General features: G+C 37.3%; 1 pseudogene; it reads left to right on the forward strand.

Moving 5' to 3' along the window:
- The window catches only part of LOC127637764 (staphylococcal nuclease domain-containing protein 1-like), a 265,638-nt pseudogene that overhangs the window by 212,808 nt on the left and 30,709 nt on the right, over positions 1–22,121 (forward strand).

A 22,121-nucleotide genomic window follows, 5' to 3' on the forward strand; every position in this document is an offset into this window, starting at 1 on the left:
GGGCTGGGTTTGCATTTCCTTCTATTTAAAATACTGCATGTGCTTGTAGCAGTAAGCACAGAATCCATCAGTCAAAAGCACTTCACATGCTCTTATGTGAAAAACACTTCTCTGCTGCAAAACCACAGCTGCCTCGGCTAGATCAAATCATAGATGGAGCAGTGACCAGTGTTTCCCATTAATTACCTAGACCACAGTTTCAAAATAAACACTTCTCATAATAACATAAAAGATCTCTAACGTTGTGTTTTGCGTCATTGTTTCGCCAAAGCATCTCTCATTCCCAGTCAGTGCACATCTCCCGCTTTCTTATATGGCAAACTCATAATATCTCTCCTCCGAGACGCTTTCAGCAATGCTTGTCATGTGGAAGGCAATGCACTGCTTAACGCTGGAATGAACGGTGCATTGACGCCTCGACCCAACTTATGTAAAATGTGCTTTACAATAACGAAAGAACATTATTGAAACTCAAAATCAATAGCAGTCAGTAGATTTGTAGTCATGCAAATTTTAATGGAGAAGCTAAGGCCGTTATTGAAACTCATTAATATTATTAGACTATTACTGTTGTCTTTTTGGATGAAAAATCATGCTCAAACTGAAGAAAAACTATAGATCTGCTTTGTTCTTTTAATTCTTAAACACTATAAAGTCTCTTGGTAGATTTTGGTCGTGAATGATTAAAAAGTATTCAAAGACTTGCTCAAAGCACAAAAGACGCTCATTTGTCTCCACAAGTGACATCTCCAGAAGGGGTCACTGAACTAATCAGTTATTACAATTGAACAAATTTGTGAAAAAGAAGCAAGCCTCACGAAAATACTCTTTATTTTTGCAGATAATTTGATAAACTTGAAGCACTAAAATCGCTGGAATTGGTACTTTTAGCTTAATCTTTATAAAAAACATCCCCGGAAAATATTTTCGTGAACCAGTATATTGTCTCACCTTTTTTACCCCTCATGAGTTTGCATCCCTGTAATTTTCTGTGGCATTGCAAGAATTAATTTGCAAGAACAAATCTGCAAATTTGTTGTTTTTAACTACCCAATTAGCGCTCTTGTCACCATTCATATCTACACAATCAATGTGTTTATGATTAAATTACTGCTAGAGCACAAAATTGTTTACAAGGCCACAAAGTTTTTCATAGATCTAGCTTCTTAATTTTGTTCTCAAAGTGCACCAGATTGATGCATTTAACTTTAAAATGTACAAAATCTTCTAACTGCGGAGCATGCCCCCAGACACCCCTAGAGGTGACTAGTGGGTTAGTTTTTGTTTTTGTTTTTTTTGCAAGGACAATTATGTTAGTATGTTCTAAAGGGCATCTATCCATCTATCGGGGCTTGAATGGTACAGTACCCAACATATTTTTTGCTGTATTTGTGCCTGAGGCAGAAGGCTCAGGTTTCATGCCAAAAATGTCTGTATTTTCTCTCACTCTGCCCTCTCTCTCTCTCCTTTCTTATTCTCTTTGTCCACATGCTCTTTGATCCCCATGGCTTTACCTTTAGTATGACTAGAGGCTTGTGCTGAATCTGATATTACTGTTTTTAAACATTTCCTTCTAGACACGTTCTGATTCAGGCCGGGGCTTTCTTTTAACACCCCATAAAAAGTATGTGGCTTAAATAAATACATCTCTTTTTGGGCTGTTTAAATTTTATGATTCTTTATAACTTTCTGGTAAAACTAAATAAAAACTAACATCAAGTAGTGAATCTTAAATTCAGCACCTTTTTTAATGGCTTGTTTAAAGGTGCACAATTGTTTTCCTCAGGACACTTATTGTAATTTTAAAACATATGTAGGAAATCGTAACCACTCAAATTAAAATAAAGACACCAGTCATACAGTAACCTTATAAAAGCTCTTTTATTGTGCATGGAGGGGGGCTGCCATTTGTTTGATATAATGGTGAGTGATTTTCTAGTAACAAATTAGCAATTTAGCATGATTATTCAAGGATAAGGTGTTGGTGTGATGGCTGCTGGAAATGGGGCCCGTCAAGTTTTGATAAAAAATTACTTTGCTGAATTAAAGTATCAATTTCCTTCTGAAACAGCTAAATCTGTAAAATTTTTCCAAACTTTTGGCTACAGGTGTGTGTGTGTGTGTGTATATATACAGTTGAAGTCAGAAGTTTACGTACATTTAAATTCACAATTCCTGACTTTTATTCGTAGAAAACATTCCCTGTCTTAGGTCAGTTAGGATCACTACTTTATTTTAATAATAGGAAATGTCAGAATTATATTAGAGAGAATTATTTCTTTCATCACATTCCCAGTGGGTCTGAAGATTAAAAACACTGTTATTATTTGGTTGCATTGCCTTTGTTTAACTTGGGTCAGACGTTTAAGGTAGCCTTCCACAAGCTTCTCACAATAAGTTGCTGGAATTTTGACCCATTCCTCCAGACAGAACTGGTGTAAGGTCAGGTTTGTAGGCCTCCTTGCTCACATATGCTTTTTCAGTTCTGCCCACAGATTTTCTATCAGACTGAGGTCAGGGCTTTGTGATGGCCAATATCTTGACTTTGTTGATCTTAAGACATTTTGCCACAACTTTGGAGGTATGCTTAGGGTCATTGTCCATTTGGAAGACCCATTTGCGACCAAGCTTTGACTTCCTGGCTGATGTCTTGAGACGTTGCTTCAATATATCCACATAATTTTCCTATTTTGTGATGTGCACCATTCCCTCATGCACAAAGCACCCCAACAACATGATCATGCCACACCCATGCTTCACAGTTGGAGCCTCACCCTATTTCCTCCAAATATAATGATGGTCATTAAGGCCAAACGTTTCTTTAAAATTAAGATCTTTGTCCCCATGTGCACTTGCAAATCATAGTCTGGCTTTTGTATGGCAGTTTTGGAGCAGTGGCTTCTTCCTTGCTGAGCAGCATTTCAGGTTATGTTGATATAGGGCTCATTTTACTGTGGATATAGATACTTGTCCACCTGTTTCCTCCTGCATCTTCACAAGGTCCTTTGCTTTTGTTATGGGATTGATTTGCACTTTTCGCACCAAACTACATTCATCTCTAGGAGACAGAATGTGTCTCCTTCTTGAGAGGTATAATGGCTGTGTGGTCCCATGGTGGTTATACTTGCATACTGTTGTTTGTACAGTTGAACGTGGTACATTCAGGCGTTTGGAAATTGCTCCCAAGGATGAACCAGACTTGTGGAGGTCTTGGCTGATGTCTTTTGATTTTCCTATGATGTCAAGCAAAGAGGCACTGAGTTAGAAGGTAGGCTTTAAAATACATCCACAGGTACACCTCCAATTCATTACACCTCCTATCAGAAGGTAATTGGCTAATTGTTTAAAGGCTTGACATCATTTTCTGGAAGTTTCCAAGCTGCTTAAAGGCATAGTTAACTTGGATGTAAAGGTTACAAGTGAACTAACAATTACAATTACAAGTGAACTAATCTATCTGTAAACATTTTGGAAAGATTACTTAAAGTAGATGTCTTAAATACCTGCATGTTGGTGTCTAAATATTTCTTTTACAGCATGTATCATTTTAATTCATTTAAACCTAACAAACATGATTTTGGAAATGGTTTGTTAAAGTGTGCTTGTGCTATTTTTTTATTTAATGCCACATGGTTTGATATCTTGTTATCTAATGCAGTGATGTCCATATATGTTGTAGGAGCCACTTTGAAAGACATTTGTTTTTATGTGTGTATCTAACTGCCACTCATGCTCTGCTGGAAGAACCCAATGTGTTCAACAACCCTTAGAGATTTTACTTGAATTTTCTTTTTCTTGCAGTTCCTTCCAGAATCTCTCTATCTCTCTGCTATGCTGAAAAGAGCTCTTGCGGTGGATCAGTGCTAACCAGACTCTTTATCCTGTTCACATGTTCAACACTGATTCTTATAAAGACACATGACCACAGTCCTCAACTGTGGCCCAGTTGAGAGTGAGTGTGTTTCTCTTTTATATTGTGTTGCTGGCTTTGAGAGTGGTGGGGGAGTGAAGCGTTATCCTTGACTTTGCTTTTATCTGCCATGCATTACTCACCTCCTCCATTTAATGAGGACCTTGTAGAGGCAGTTGGTGTTAGAAAGAGGTATGAAGTCTGTTCTATAGCAAAACAATGTAACAATTTCACTCTGTGTCTCTTTTGTCATTTCAGAAAGAGATATTATCCTCCACAAGGCTTGCAGCTCTTTCTCTGGCCTTCAGCATGCGTACACTTCCTCCACAGGCTACAGAGTACACATTCGCCTACATTCAAGTCCCACAAGATGTAAGTTCTCGCACCAACATGCCCATACACACTCGTTTGTGATACATCACAAGCCATCACCTTCAAATGTGTTTTACGCACAGGTTAGGGTCAAATCTAGGTTATACTGATCATGAATTATGAATCACAGCATTACTGTAGTTTGTTAGTTTTGTATATGTTTTGCTATATGCATAATAGCTACCTATTCTCAAAGTGTGCAGTGTACAGAATTATATCAGGTGCAGTCTTTTTCTTTACCCAAATTTTCATCGGACTGCTAAAAGGAATGGTTCACCTAAAAATGAAAAGTCTCTCATCATTTACTCGCCCTCAAACTTGCATAACGTTTTCTTCTGCGGAAAACAAACAAAGATTTTTGAAGACTATGTCACCCAAAAAACCTCAACCTGTGAGTCTATCATTTTAGCTTGAGTCTGCATTTTCAAAATAGCCCAACTGGACATGAAAACCCAAACCTTGCAACACTTTGTCTTGTTTGTGGACAGTGCTCTGCGCATACGTCAATTGTGAATGAGCTTCTCTCATCAACAGCAGATGCCAAGATTTATAGTGAATAAGGACTTTTGGTCACTTTCTCACTCAAAACTATCATATTTCTTAAGAAGACATGTATTAAACCACTTGAGTCGTTTCGGACCCCATTGACTCACATGACTTTATTCTGTGGAACACAAATGTATTTCCATCCAATGTGAGTAAATGAGAGAAATATAGTTTGAAGAAATAATCTTTTAAGACAATTTATCACAGAATTGGATTAAAATGCAAAACAATTGTATTTATTTATGTGATAATACAAGGCCATCTGCTGAAATAAACATGCATCTAATGAGTTCATGTGACAATGTAGCATATTACTTTCTTTTTTTTTTTTAAACCTTTGCATAATATGTACTGTTTCACAATCTGTTTTACAAAAATATGTATTTTGTATTATTTTTATTTGTTAATTTTACACTTTTCACTTACTTGGTAGATGCATTGTTCTCCCTAGCTATCTGCGTCTTTCTCTCTTTCTGGATGCCGTCTGTATCTTGTACCCCCACCATAACTCCCCCCAAGGGAAACATGCTCTGAGGTTGCCATGGAGACTGGTTTGGCTCACAAGAGCCAAGTGTGTTTGTGTGTATGAGAGAGAGATCAGATCAGTAGCTCTCACTTTGTGCATTGAACATTTGTGAAACATTATGTTGGTGTGTAGGTATTGTGTGTGTGTGTGTGTGTGTGTGTGTGTGTGTGTGTGTGTGTGTGTGTGTGTGTGTGTGTGATGAATTAGCAGATCTGTAGCTGGACAGGTGACTTGGTGCCATCAGTTTGAAAGATTGGCTCAGAACACACACTAAAGACCTTGGAGTGTCTATTAATAGCTTTAGTTGTGTGTAATTCTAAGTGTTTGCGTGTTTGATTGACAAAAAGAGGGAGGTGGATATAAAGAGGTTTTAGAAACTTCGCAGTAAACTCAGTCACTGCTGTGCTTATATACATGAACTATTTGTATGAATGCATAGATATGTGGCATGCACTAACCAGTGACCCTCCCTCTTACAGGAGGACGCACGGGCCGATGCCGTGGACAGTGTGGTCAGGGACATTCAGAACACACAGTGTCTGCTGAATGTGGAGTACAGTGGAACAGTCTGTCCGCATGTCACACTGCAGTTCGCCGACTCCAAAGATGACGTGGGTCTGGGGATGGTAGATGTACGTATAGAGAAACATCTCCAGAAAATGGTAAGTGAAATGAAACTGTAAAACTCTTCTACTTAAACACATACCTGTTCACTCACAAGACCCAGATCAGTAAATTATGACATCAACCAAAAATGCCTGTTTCTGATGCACATGTATATAGAACAGAAATGTAAAAACAGTACAAGAATGTATCCTGTATATATGTACGCTCTCTTACATTACCAGCTAACAGTCAATCTGTCTCCTGGTCAGCAGACTGCAGGCCACTTTCTGAGGCAGAATAAGCTCTGTGTTATAGTCTATGTGCCCTGCAATGCACCATGCTGTTTCACCAGCAGTTCAACACCGATCACTCAGCAGGGCCTCTGATGACTACCAGTTTTTACAGTTAAGAAGCACTGGCCATTCGTTCGTCCCTTGTTTAACCTCAGTTTAATTCTCTCTACTATTATTGTGCAGTGGCTTCAGATATATACACAAATCAAGTAACACATAACTTGATGACTTTTTCAATGGTTAGAGCATTTATATCCACATATTCAAAAGCGTTTTCTTCCAGTCAATATATTCATATTTTCATGAGCTGTAAGTCTTTATTTAAGCAAACTTTCAAATACATTTAATAGCTGTTAATTAATTATCAGTTGGAAGTAAGACTCTTAATACTTTATAAACACTTCTCTTTTGTATGATTTAAGAGATATGTTATCCAAAGTATCACAACTACCAGTGATTATTAGCCATCTAGAGCTGGCTTTTAATAGGTGATGTTTATTATTAAAGATGCACGGGTGTGTGTTTGTCACCTCATCTCGATTGCTTGCTTCATTTTCTATTGGACAAACAGGTTGTTGTTGTTGTTTTAAGGTACTCCGATAATCCCCAGCACATCATATAGAGCTGAGCATTGTAAAGGATTGTGGTGTGGTGTTTGGTCAGTGCTGTGACTTTAGTTAAGCTATACTTTCTACTCCTGCGGAAAAGCACTTATGATCAGCAAAGCTCCTTATGTGTTCATTAGTTATAAATGCTTAGTCACCAGGCATGCATGTACGTTTTTAGCAATACAACCTAGTTTACATCCACAGAGAGTACACAAATCTCCAGTAGAGAGACACATTATTTTATTTAGTTTTTAGTAGATATAGTCCATATAGTCTTTTGGTTAATGAGATCATTAAAGCTGGGTTCCCTCATCTGAAACAACATTTCCAGAATCAGAAACATTATGCATGAAATACAAGCAGAATGAATGTCTGTTTAAATGATTTGTAAGACCATGCTAGGATTGCTGCATTCAGTTCAATGAAACTATTTTCATAAAATCAAATGTATAAACAAATGCACTCTTCTTAGGTTTTATTTACCAAAAATGCTAATCCCATTCCACTTATTCTTGTCATTTAGCAAATTTCCACCTTCAGAGTTTATCCATGTGTAATAACCCTTTTATAACATAGTTATAACTTAATCTATCAAAAATATGCTCAAATGAAGGGCATACCCTGGTTTCCTGATCCTACTTACCTTGTAACCGTGCTCTCAGGCACGCTGGCAAGACATGCTCATCTCTGGAGAGCTTTGGCAGTTTGTTATGGCAGCAAGCCACTTGTCTTTTTTATAAACATTTCTCTCATCTTACTTTCTCCTCCGTCCTTCACCCTCCTCCTTTCCCATCTTTTTTAGCTGCTGGTTTGACCTCCAGTGCATGGTATGTTTGTTTGGAAATTTGCATGTATTTGCATGTCTGTGAAAGCAGTGTGATAAATCATAATCTGCTAAATTAAAGAACGCAGTGGATCAAACCTTTCATTCCTGTCTAAATGAGCTATAATTTTAAACGCTGTCAATACACAATGATTTTTTACACTGCTTTCATAATCCTCAGTACCATCCAAACAGAGACTCCTCCCATCTCTTTCTTATCTTTGATTTTTTATTCCTTTTAAACATATGAAGCTCTGTGAAGTTTGGAGCTGTGAAATCTATTTTTTGTATGTCCTTTTGGCTTCTGAAGGATATCTGCCATGCTTGACACCTGACTTCCTGCTCAATTTTTACTCCATAGCAGAGTCCATACGATAGTCAGTCATGTTCACTGTGGTCTAGTATGAAACGAGTCTGAATATCCGCACAAACAAGAGAGGGAGATACGGGCACGTCTACCTGACAGGAAGAGAGTAAGCGAGAGTGACAGATAAGGCCCTCAGGTTCTCTTTCTCTCCACCTGTGTGTTGATAACGTAGGCCTTCAAGTGTGCATGAGTTTCATTGGTTCTTGGAATCAATAGCTGTGTGTTAGTGAGGGAATTCACATTGATTTGTGACTATGTTTGACAAACACTGCTCTTTCTGTCTATTTGTGTGAATTCTTGTCTGATTCGTTAGTTTCCTCTTATTCTGGGGTGGTGGTTGAGATGTTGGTACGTTATCGGAAGAAGGGGATTATAGGGTCGAATTTATGCCAAACTGACAGTTGCTCCAAGGTCAGTTCAGTAATGCTGCATCTGCATGTATTACTGAAAGAACTTCAGTCCTCTCTATGAGATGCCATCCCTGGTATGCTTATAGCACTATTCCAGAGGCTAGGAAGCATCCTACCAAGACCGCACGTTCTTCCATTATGTTGCATTCTCTTTCAAGTCAATTACTACAATGGCAGAGCAATGGTTTGAAGAGAATACAGCTGAGCAAATAAGGAAAAGTCACTATATGTATAGCAACTTACCTGAATAACAGCTAGTTTAATATCTCAGACTTTTAAAGGTAACTCTATGGCCCCCTTGATTTCCTACCGTAATGTGTTATGCAAGAACACACGTAATGTATGTTCATCTGGACAGTGTGTTTCTGGCTTTTGACATATTGATACTTTTGAAAAGTATCAATATGAAATGGTGTTGTGTTTCAAATAGGGAATAGTGTCTTCGGCTTAGCAGCATGCCGACCATTTGAAATTCATTAGTTGTACTTGCTAATTACAAGCTCACACGCTAATTAGTGTTGCAGTTATAGGACAGATCTCCAACAAGACTGTGTTCTATGACCAATTCTCCTTAGGCATCAAGTATGAAATTGTTGCTTTAAAGGGGCTAAACTCTGGACTTATCTTTTCAGAAACAGTATATAGTTCTTGCTGGTGTTTGCTGTATAATGGTCTGCCCTAGGAGACGTTATAGAAGGCATGGAAGGTGATCTGATCAAAGCAGGAGGTGTTGTACACACCTGTGGTGCTATTGATGGCTTGATGAAACTATAGCACTGTTAATACATTTCCTCACTTGCTCTCTCACATTCTGGTGATATTGTGCTGTGGAGTCCAAATGATCAGGCCCAGGGGAAGTGCAGTATTTCTATTATGGTTGTTCTGTGGTCAGATGATGAGATTGTCCCATGGGACTAGTAGTTTTAGGCGGATCAAGGATAGTGGTCTAGGCCACATATAGCAGTTTAATTTGTTCTTTTCAGGCTATTTTATTCATTAAAAGACATAGTTTTGTCCGGCTTAAAGTGAATAAGATTGTGCCATGACCTCAGTGCTATCAACGTAAAAGGTTGTTATTGAAGAGAAAGGAAATAGGGGTAAATAATATATTAAAGCAGATATGGATGATTATGTTTGGAATGGAGTATAAGCTGTATACTGCTTACTATTAAAAATGGTATGCAGTTTTTCACATAAATTCATACTTTCAAACAGATGTATGCTACAGTATTGATACAGATTTCACGGTTCTATTTGATTCCAATTCAAAAGCTTTCGATTCTGATTCATTTTGGTATTTTTCAATTCTATTGTCCATTTTGCTTTCATATAAAAGAAATTATCTCTCAGCTAATGCTGATAAATATACAGGCAACCTCTAATTTGACAAATGTTATTATTTGTCATGATTTTAACAATTGAAAAATTAAATGTCTTGACACTTTAAAAACAATATTTTACCTAGTCCTAGTCAGACTAACCTCACAGTAAATTCCAAAACAGTAGGTTGACTTTTCAAAAATCGGTCTGTGGTTACCGAAATTTGAAACACTGCCCCCAGTGTCCAAAGCGGTAAGTGTCGTTAGGTGTATGTGCATGTGTGAGCTCCATTTTCTGGTTGAAATGCCCACTGAGGGGCACCAAAGCAAGTTGTAAAGCGATTTTGTTTTCAGCTGTACAGGATGTAATTCAGTGAAAGAAACGCATGTTTGATAACCTTTATCCCTGAACCCTAACCTAACCGTCAGTCGAGTATGAATTTACTGATTGTGCAAACGTAATTACTTCCTGGTTCGCCGACACAATATGTTTCTAGTCAGGCCAAAACGGAGGATAACATGCTGGAGTCGATGTAAAATGTCTGGTGGGAGATGACAAGCCATAATGTGCCGATTTTAGTGTACTGGAACTCTTGGAAACAACATGCCTACTTCCCGTGTGATCATGTTGCCCTAATTTGCTTTCCCATGACTTCTAATTTTTTACTGTAAGATTTGGCTAATATAGTACACAAACTTTGCATACTTCATAAATAGTAAGAGTAGGATTGCTGTGTGCTGTTAAGTATATAGCCATTACCACGGTCCGATTGCTGACACTCAAGTGTTTGTTTCAGCACAACCAAAGAACTGTTGGGTGGTTGACAAACACTTATCGGCTGTCCCATGTCCAATCATTACCCATCACGCCTTGCTGCTGACAGCTCTATTGCCTATTAACCAGTAAAAGTTAGTACTGAGTCTAAAATGGGAATTTTCTGCGCTTTTGTATCTAACACAGACACCCACAAAAAAACAATCCAGGACACATGCTGAATGACACGCATCACTGCCTTAAAACCCCATTTCGTTCCCATACCCTGTGGATAGAACACAGTTGATATGGGACAGAGAACCCATTTCACCTCCAGCATCTCTGTTTAATCATTATACTGAGATGATCAAAGTCCAAACTGTTCTCTTGGAATGGGAACGGCGGCTTTCTGTGAAAGCTTTGATTTCCAGGCCCTTCTGTATTACTCAGTATTATAGTGTTTCTAAAAACACCACCATGCTGAGCACTGTCCGTCAGTTTATGAAAAAACTCTGATATCTGATACAGTCTGCAGATTCCTAAAACACAACCCCATAAACCGACGAGGACTAAGAATAGAGGATAAAAAAAAAAGTGTATGTTTTCAGCAGAATGGGGTAGAAGTGTCGGTGGCCTTTAAGAATTTGCCCTTTTTGTGTCCTTGCAAAATTAAAAAAAGTTATGATTAGTGATGGGAATCACCAACTACCTCAAAAATGTAAGACTTAGTACATTGCATCATGATATCACAACTGGATTGCGCATTGAAACTGCGGCAAATGTAAGTGAGAGACTGTGAATCCGCAGGATTAGTTCTCTTGCGTGGTTCACTTATGAGGCGTCGAACTTGTAAAAAAAAACAAAAGCAATTTTGACTGCACTGAGAAATAACGGTTTTCACTTATTTAAAGGACCTGCCTCTTCATTACTTAAACTGTAGGAAATGATATCAATGCACAATAAATAAGGGATACTGGTACTAGTTGTTAGGGATGCACCGATTCTGAAGCTTTTATAAGAATCGGGTATCGGTCCGACGAGCCCGATCAAAATCCGATACTGTGTGTTAGTCATGTTCGTTACTGTCAAGCTCCAAAAAAACACAATTAAAGTAGTTCATATGACTCGTGCATTTTATTCAAAGCCACTTGATGACATGCGATAGCTCTGTGAATCACAAAAGGCTGTGTTTTATAAGTAAATATTTAGTATGCACAGCACCAGCACGTTATTGAATGGTGCTGCTCTGTTGACACAAACTCGAGGCTATTTTTTAGCACTAAAGAACAGCATCTCAGATGTAGATGCTCAATAGTTCGGTTCACTTATAATATGCATTTAGAACAGCACTGAAGGTGCATTATACCAGAATTTGAATAAGAAGTGAATTAAACTACTGTGAACTTGGCTACAAACAGACACATACAGGACTTCCTGGAGAGTTCATAATGTCAAAATAAAAGCGTGAGGGTTTAAAAAGTGCACAATTTAAATATATTACTGTTGTATTTCAAATTCAAATTAAAAGTAAATATGAATAACAATTTATTATCATTGTCATCATTAGTATTTGTTTACAATTTATAACAATATTAAATTGAATGGGTTCCAAAAAATAACTGTGTGAATGAAAAGCAGTCTGATGTCTTACAACTAAATTGAAAAAAAGAGGCAAAAATAAAACACTGGTTTCTTTTCTACTGAAGACTGGCATTCGTAAATTTTGCTACTACACTATCCAGTATACTAGTTTCTTTATATTATTGTGTGGAACTAATTGGGTGTGCTATTAATATATAAAGATATTCTAAAGTGATTATGCAAAAAACCAACACTGGTATCGGCATCGGCCGATCCTGAGATTTCCGATATCGTAATCGGAAGGGAAAAAGTGGTATCGGTGCATCCCTACTAGTCGCCATGGGGAAGGAATCACATGGTCTATAGCTCTGTTACAATAAGATTTGTAGCAGTGGCTTTGTATTTGAGGTTCAAAACCCTCTTAAATTAGAAGTATTTTGTGAATTATACCCTCCTTGGTTAATTTTCATATTTTTGTTATAGATCCTGGGCAAACATGATGAAATCACACTGGTATACATTTAGGCACCAGCCAACTATATTATGAAGGTAGATTTTACTGGAAGGTTTAAATGTGTTCTTAGGACAAAAGGTTTTTTTATTTAATTTTTTATAAAAAGTCAGTCGGGGCATGTCACATATTTTAAATTTAATAAATGTATTCATTACAGTATTTCTTGGACAAAGCGATATTTTTGTATGTCACCTTTTTAGGCTACATGTTTATTGTTTCATGAATTTTTACTTTTTGAAATATGTCTGAAAAGCTATGAGATAGTCATAAGGTAGTTTATAATCCTATAAAAGTCACAAAAGACACATTCGCACATGAAACCTATGCCACTGGTTTAGTGGCAAGTTCCATTGTAACAACAATTAATGTCAGAAAAAAAAACATGTTAATGCATGAGATTAATTTAAGTTTGAGAAGTTTTTCTTAATCGCGATTAATGCTTATTGTTAATACAACCATCATAAACACTTGTTGGAAGGGTGGAATCTTTGTAATGTGTCCGCCCGGAGTAATTACACTGACACACACCACAAACACAACAGTGGTTCCAAGTTTTCTCCATCAAATGATGGAGAAAAGAGAACTTAACGCTACCTGATGTAGCCCAGATGGGATAGGAATAGAGTATTTTTCAGCCTATGGTAAGGCACATTTTATTTACCACAGAAGCACATCAAGTCTTAACTATCACTAAAATGCAGAATGAGACGTTTTTGATGTAGAGTTCAAAGCGACGCTTGATGCTGATGTTGGCATCCTGATGCGAATTATGAACGCGGCTTAATGATTCATGATGTAGGAAAGCGTCCAGAGTCTGCCGGCTGATTAATACTGTGGAGGATGAGAAGTATAAGAGATTTAATGCCCATTGCAATGAAACCTCTGGGAAGTCTAATTCTTTTAATTAGTCAAACTCACACTTAGACATTGGGAAGTGTTTAATGTTACTTAAATTTGTCTAAAAACTGTGACAGCTAGCCATGGTCTCCAATGTATGATTTTACAAGAATGGGAAGTATCGGATCTGTGTCAGAAATGTATTTGTACTATTAAGTGAAGTGATATTTGCCCCATTTTTGACACTTTCTCTGATATTATTGTTTATTTCTTACCTTGGTGTTCAAAATATTGATACGTTTCCCAAAGACTAAGTGTGAGTTTGACTAATTGAAAGAACTAGCCATCCCATAGGTTGCATATTCATTGCAGTGGGCATTAAATCTCACACAATATTAATCAGCCGGCAGACTGTGGCTATCCGCTTTCCTCCATGTCAGGGCTTCAAAGTCACTCTTGATTTTACTTCACTGGCTACTTGTAGCTGCCCGCATCAAATTCAAGGCTTTGAATCTGATCTTCAGGACATCCAATGGAACCGCACCCTCTTACTTCAATTCACTTTTACAGGTCTATGCTTTAACTCGCTCTCTGCAGTCTATGAACGAGCATAGATGTTTACATTTATTTAAAAGAATATTGCAAAAGAGTATCTGTAGCTAGCTACACTGTCATTTGAACATTTGAACAACACTGATTCAGTGAGTAAATTGGTTATTCACTTGTCTGGTATATTATGATACATTTTGACAATGCGTAAAATTTTAGTAGTAAGCAGTAACTTAATTTGACGATTCGTGAAACCAGCTTCTATACCACAACAAATAAAAACACAAATTTCCTAACTATGTAAGAATTGTTTCAAGTTCTCAAATAATTATTAAAGACTAGTGAACATCAGTGAAAAAGTAAACAGTAATGGATAGAAAAATGCTGCATTAAGCGTGTGAGAGATAGATTAAAAATAACATTACTTGAAACTGCTGTTAAAAACTTGAAGTTTTCTTAATTTGCTTTTTTTGTAAACATTCAGAATGAAATTACTACTGGTCTTCACTGCATGATTATAATACTTTTTAAAGCTACTGAAGTATGCAATAGGTCAAAAATGGCAAAAAGAAACAGCTTTCTCTAGAAACTCATCAATCAATATTTGTTTTGAGGAATGAAGGCTTTACAATGCTTGAAATTGCCAAAAAACTGAAGTTTTCATACAAAGGTGTACACAAAAGTCTTCAAAGACCAAGGACAGAAAGAGATGTGGAAGGCCAGATGTACAACTAAACAAGAGGATAAGTACATCAGAGTCTCTAGTTTGAGAAATAGACGCCTCACATGTCCTCAGCTGACAGCTTCATTGAATTCTACCTGCTCAACACAGTTTCATGTTCAACAGTAAAGAGAAGACTCAGGGGTGCAGGTCTTATGGGAAGAATTGCCACTTTTGAAACAGAAAAACAAAAAGAAAAGTTTAGAATGGACAAAGAAACAGACATTGGACAACAGATAATTAGAAAAGAGTGTTATGGATCTTAACACCATTGAGCTTTTGTGGGATCAGCTAGACTGTAAGGTGCGTGAGAAGAGCCCGACAAGACATCTACGGCACATCTAAGGAAGCATGGGGTGAAATGTCACCTGAGTATCTGGACAAACTGACAGCTAGAATGCCAAGAATCCACAAAGCTGTCATTGCAACAGGTGGAGGATTTTTTGATGAGAACTCTTTGAAGTAATTTTAGTGAAAAATGAAAAAATTGTAATAGTAATCTTTCATGTTATTAATGTCCTGACTATACATTGTGGTCAGTTAAATGCCACTTTGGTGAATAAAATAGCAAATAGCTACATGACCGCATACATCGTCAGCATAATGCAAAATGCAAAAATCTGGCATTTTTGTGCGCTAAATCCTTGACTGTGATCTCATTCCCAGTACTTTGAGAAACATTTTCCCTGTTTTTAATATGGAAGCTCGTTGAATCCTCCCAGTTTTATTTCACAAGCCATCCATCAAAATGGCAGGTTATACTGCTATGAACCAGAAACTAAGACAATCTCTCGACTCACCCTCTGCTGTTTCTCTCACACTTGCTCTCGCTCTCTGATTCATCTGTGCCTCAGTCAGTGACTCTAAATGCTTGCTGTGTCAGAAACGGTCAATATGGTTAGTGTTGTGAAGGCCTGCCTGTGAGGCTGAGAGAGAGAGAGATTGTATAGTAGCTGTAACCACCCACATGTGTACTTATGATTTAATACATCCTCTCAAAGCAAACCACTCTGATCACCACACTGATGATCAGAGAACGGATGAACAGATGATGAATGGAAAAGGAGGGCTTGTTAAAAATATGTCATAAACAATGTGCTCTCACAGTGATTGACTGATGTGAAATCAGCACCACATCAATCTCGGAAAATGCTGTCATTTTCTTTTTTTTAATCAATCTCCATTTGTGATAATGTCCCATGTGTGTCATTTATTTAATGAGAAGATACCTGTAGTTCACCCATGTTGTGGTATTTTAAAGGATTTCAATGGACTGCTATGCTTTGCTCATTCTAAAAGCAATGTCTTTTTTTGTGTGTTTTAGGTGACAGAGTATCTGAATAGACAGGAATCTGCCAAAAGTGCCAGGGTAAGATAATCCCACAACACTTTTGTAATTTTAAACCTTTATCCTCTTTTAATCTTCTCTCTATCCACCTTTTCCTGAAGATGCATACCAGAAGCCTGCTTTCGTTTTCTGGTCTCTCTCTCACGGGGGGCTACTTTTGCTAATTTTAATCTCTAGTTTTATTCAGATTACATTTTTTAATATACAGCCTACATTGTAGATGTGATGCAATCATGTGCTATATTACATTTATGTTGTTGTTCTTGGCAGAAATCTTTAACAAATACTTTAACAGGTAGTTAAAGAGCAGATCAACCAAAAATTTTATTTCTGTAATCATTACTCACCTTCAAGTCTGTATGACTGTCTTCCATGGAACTCAAAAGCGTTTAGCCTCAATCACCAATCACTGCACCTTTTTTTTTTCATGCAGGTTTGCAATGACAAAAAGGTGAATTAGTATTAAGGCTGCAACTAACAATTATTAGTTGCGATTATTGCAACGATTAATCATTAGCTCTTAACTGATTAAGCTGCTTGTGTCCCTACTTACAAGGTTGTATTAAACGTGCTTACTAACAAGAAAGAGGGGGAAAAAATAATCTTTTAAATGACATTCACTGAATTAAAGGAGGAAAAATACTTTTTATAAGTTTAATTCAGTAAATACATTCTCTGTAAAAAAAAATCCTACTGTTAACAAGTGTCTAAAAATCCTTAAATCAAGATGCATTTACTTGAGAAGCAACATACAGTATCTCACATTTTTGCAAATATTTGATTATATATTTTCATGTGACAACACTGAAGAAATGACACTTTGCTTCAATGTATAGTGAGTGTACAGTTTGTATAACAGTGTAAATTTGCTGTCCCCTCAAAATAACTCAACACTCAACCGCTGGCAACAAAAGTGAGTACACCCCTAAGTGAAAAATATTTGTATTTTTAATATTATTAAATGATTTAACATTCTAGCTGTTTTTAAAGAGTTTTCCATATTTGTATTAGAAAACAAGCCAAAACAAATCAAAAACATTTTGTTGCAGTGTTATAATGGGGAAAACTAAAAAACTATTATATATGGTATTAATAAAGCTGCATATTGCCAATTTTCTTTACAGTAAGAAATGCACAGTGACATACATTATAATTAAATAAGTCATGAGCCATCACGTTATAATCAAGCTGCATTAAGCGTGTGAGCTTGAGGGACGAGCGTGCATCAGCCGGATGCAGTTTCAATCTCTCCCCCTCATATCGGGACATTCGCGCAATTTAAAGAAGAGGCGCTGCCCACACAGAAAAATGCCAGTTGTGGAGTTTGTAGTTATTTACATGATGTGATTCCATATTATTTGAACTTCATTTAAAAATGTAACATCGGGGTGTTTCCTTTAAAGACGCTCAACACACAAGTTTTGCTCCAGCTCCACTTATTCCACAACGCAAAAATATTTCACATTATAATTCCCTCATACTTTGCGATCCACATCACCTGAAGCTGTTAGGAAAGTTTAGAGTGATTCTGGACTTTGATCTGTGTAATTCTTCCTCTCCTAAGTCAAGTGTGAGCTGCACTTGAATATACATACCATGTATGTATATTTTGAGAATGACCGGCTGACTTTACATAATCCATTACTTATACCTCTTCGCTGCTTGTCTATGTGTTACATTGCCAGAAGTTGATGGCTTATTGCCCTTTTTGGCAGAGGAAATGAAAGAGTTCACATAGCCAGCTTCACGCTACCTGAAAACATTGGTTTCCATTTTGTGTGGCATGGTGAAAGTGGAACATTGTCATCTGGCCTGTCATGGAGAGCAGTGTTAAAGCCAATGACTGTTTAACAAGACTCGAGCAGGAAAGAGAACCATGCCAACTCAAGAGCTTGATGATGATGTCCCTGCTAACGACGGCACTAATTATCATAGCCGCTAATTAGCTGTGATTCTTTCCGAGTTAACAGCTGAACACACACACATACACACCGGCAAAAAATCAGAGAAAAAAGATAAAAGCCTTTGTGTGCCATTGCCATCTTCCCTAAAAATCTCTGAAGCCGAAATGATCCACCATCATGTAAATGACATGTTTCACGAGAAAACGCTCCAGTGCTTTATGTGGCAAAACCAATGTTAAAAAGGGTTGCGATGGAATTTATCAGAGTTTAAGCATTCACACATGACTGGCTATGAAGGGGCTGGAGTTACAAAGGACTGTAAATTAATGTTTGCCTCGTTATTACTGAGGTGTGATGATTTTACAGATCAGCTCTTGTTTTAATGATCCTCTACACGCCGGCCATCTGTGCATCATTCTCATCAAGATTATTGATGGTGAATCAGTGCTGTCAAATGTCTTAGCCTTATTTTTCTACAGCTTATTGAGATTTTTTTTTTTTAAGATAGGCAAGGTTTCTAATGTTTAAATGTTTGTTTCCCTTCAATACAATTCTTTTAGCGCTGCCATTTAATTTTCAGCTCAACATTTGGCGTTATGGAGATTTCCGTGATGACGACACAGTTGAATATGGATACAAATGCTAAGTTGTCAATCCAAAGACCTTGTGGAAGATTCATTTTCAGAGAACACAATACCCACAAAACATCAGTATGTTCTTATTTTTTATTTATTTATCAGTTGCATCTATGCAGTGTTTATGTTTTAACTCTGTGCCTATCCTGTTTTAAGCAAGTCTGCTACGGATAAATCTGCCTGTAGCTATTTTATACAGAAACAACTTATTTACTTTAATCTTAAATTTTCACGTTAGCCAATCACCAGCTTTCTAACCCCATCATTGCAAATCCATTCTGCCCAATCAGATTTCTATGTTTGTGGGCTAGACTTTTAAAGATGCACAGAGGCATGAACTCAACAGCTTGCTGAGAAAACACCTCCTGAATCATGAGATAAGATTCTATATTTCAATATCTATAAATGGATATTTTGAAGTTGGTACAAAGCTAATCAAGTGAACTTATGGGGCGGTTTTTTATTATCTCTGATGTGATCTGAGTGTACAGTGGCATTTCTGGGAATTGTGTATTTTCTTTGTTTCTGTGGCACAAGAAAAGCTGCCAGCACCTTTACAAGCATCTATCGGCCTCCCCTGTGAAGTTTACTCAATGGTCATCATTTCTTTTTTCCCCGCTTTTCCTCGCCATGACAGAAACAGTGTTGCCTTCTATGGTAGACCCTGTCATTGCTTATTTTTATTTATCAGATTTAAATACAATGTGCCATGTTGTCTGACTGGTTTGTATTGATGTTCTTGTGGAGATTTACTCTCGACTTTGTGTCATTTACAGCTATTTCAAGAACATTATGAAATGGATTGTTTTGGTCCTGGATGCTGATCAATACAGCATTCTAGATGTGCAGAAATACACAGTATGGTAATAGCTATGAGGTGGCACATTTGTTCACCTAGCTATAGTATATAATAAGCAAACTCATAAAAAAAATTAATTCTATCAATTTTGCGTAAGCGGAACACAAAAGGAAACATTTTAATGAATATCCGTCCATCAATTCAATACAATGGTAGTTGTTAAAAAAGGACCGAAAAGTATTAAGAAAGTAGTCCATGCGGTTTGAGGTTTTGGTGAGAAATGACCCTAAATCTGTAATTTTTCAGTTAAAATATTGACATCACTTGCATGTTCATGAGGAAGCTTGTTCACAGTAGCTCACGTATTCACATGAGAACTTTTGTTGTAACATTTTATAAAAGCAATAATTAAATATAGCTATTAAAGCTATTCAAGTACATATTTAACCGATATTATATAGACAGTCAATTTGCACCTCTTCTCCTTGTACACGAATGACTGCACAGAAAAGGACCCCTTCTGAAGTTTGCCGACGACACCACAGTCATCAACCTCATCCGCGACGGTGATGAGTCTGCTAACAGAAGGGAGGTTGAACAGCTAGCTGTCTAGTGCGGTCATAATAACCTTGTGCTGAACACACTTAAAACAGTGGAGATGATAGTGGACTTCAGGAGACCAAGAACACAAACAAGAACAGTTTTTACCCTAAGGCCATTTACCCCATGAACAATCAACTGACTTCAGGACTCCCCACTGTGCAATAATGTATAAATATGTCATGTACATATGTAAATTCACCAATATTTAATTAAATAATTGTACATACACCTACCATGCACATGTAACCCACTAGAAAATAACCTACTAATTATGTAATGTTTCCCCTGCACACCGTATTAGTTCAGTAGGTGGCGGTGTGGTGCTGAACAGAGGGAAATAGTTACGCTGATTTCTTTCGGAGAAGAAGACCGGACTCGTGCAGATCGATAGAGCTGAAGCGTTGCTTCAATTTTCTTCGCTGAAATAAAAAAAGTTAAGGGTAAAAAAAATAGGTGACAGTTAAGAGCTAGCTAGAAGGGTTTTCCCACCAAACTTACTTCTAATGCAGAGATAACAGAGCAAAGTGTCAAAATTACGACAAGGAGGTTACCTATTTTTATGATTTTTCTCCGGTGAGTGTTTTACACGTGTCAATTGTGTTACTAGCAGACATGGTGATAGATGTAATTAGTGAGTTAAGTGTGGAAAAGTTATCATTGTTTTATTTTTTCTTGACTGTAACTCAGTTTAATGCATTGTGTGAGAATGTATTGATAAGATATGCTAAAAAAAAAAACAAAAGGAAAAAACCAATCGGAGTTGAACATGAGTTTAATGATCTGAAGTGTTGTTTCATGCTATATTGAAGCCATGTTGCTACGTGATATGCTAGTACTTGAGTTTCATGTATGTAGTGAATGTATAGTTCGGAAATAAGAATTTAAGCTACTACATTTCATGGATATATGTTATGTTTTCAGAACTAGTAAAGATTATCGAGAGAATAATGAAATATTGCCCTGCTATGCAGGTTGTTTTTTTTGATGCATGATTCGAAAAGGAGTTCCATTGGATAAATTCATCATCGGACGTGTGAGGCAGAACTGCAGAGGGCACGACTGATCATCTTGCCTGCACTACGGACTGCTTCCACTCACCATTTCTCCATTGCATCGTACAGATAAGCGCAAGATCTCACCCCACTAAAACAAAATTAATACCCGGGTAGATGGACATTGAGTTAATTTTTGTTTTCATATTTTCCCCACTTGTGAAAAAAAGAACAGAAAAAGTTGAGAACTAAGGGAAATACAAAATTTAACAACTCAAAGGACATTGTATGTAAAAGATTAATAGAGCGATATTGGTTGATATGTATTGTTCAATAAATGCCGGCTTTATGTTCTAAGTAAATTATCTTGGTACTTTAATCTATCTACTCCTCCTGTGAAAAGTTCCTTAGAAAGGCAGCACTTCAAGCTACATTATAATAAGTGCCCCTTTCACACATATATTAACACTTGCACAAATGCCATTCTATGTTATATGTCTATTTATATTCTTACCTTTTTTTATATTCTGTCTCTCACTGTAATGTTCTGTGTGCACTTGTTTCTCCTATCAACAAAAAATCCTTGTGTATGCGAGCACACTTGGCAATGAAGCTGATTCTGATACTATTTCAGTAATACATGTTTTGGCATACCATTGCAACGATGATTTGAAAGTTCAAACTTTTTTGATAGTTATTGATATTGGGAATTGAGAAAATCTTTTTGCACTGGTTTGGTCTCGACTTTGATCCAAGATGGCGGTGCGGTAGCACGCAGCGGCCGCTCCGGATCCAAAAGAAAAAATCCAAGCTATTTTTGTTAGTTAGCCCGACTTTTACGGCACATGGACATCGGAGCAAATGGTGTTCGTGTTTACCATTGCCAGACACTAATAAAATATAAGATTCACGCAACAACCAAGCTGCAAGAGAGGACGTCATAAGCGGTTTGTGAGGAAGCGGAAACACGGCAAGAGGGCGGGGGTCCATGCTAGGCTAAAAACAAACCCTAGCCGGCCGACTCTCCTATCTATCCTGCTCTCAAATGTTTTCTCCCTGGACAATAAACTGGACTACATCCGAATCCAGCAGACTACGCAGCGT

The sequence above is a fragment of the Xyrauchen texanus genome, chromosome 45, assembly GCF_025860055.1.
Source record: "Xyrauchen texanus isolate HMW12.3.18 chromosome 45, RBS_HiC_50CHRs, whole genome shotgun sequence".
In the NCBI taxonomy this organism is placed as follows: Eukaryota; Metazoa; Chordata; class Actinopteri; order Cypriniformes; family Catostomidae; genus Xyrauchen; species Xyrauchen texanus.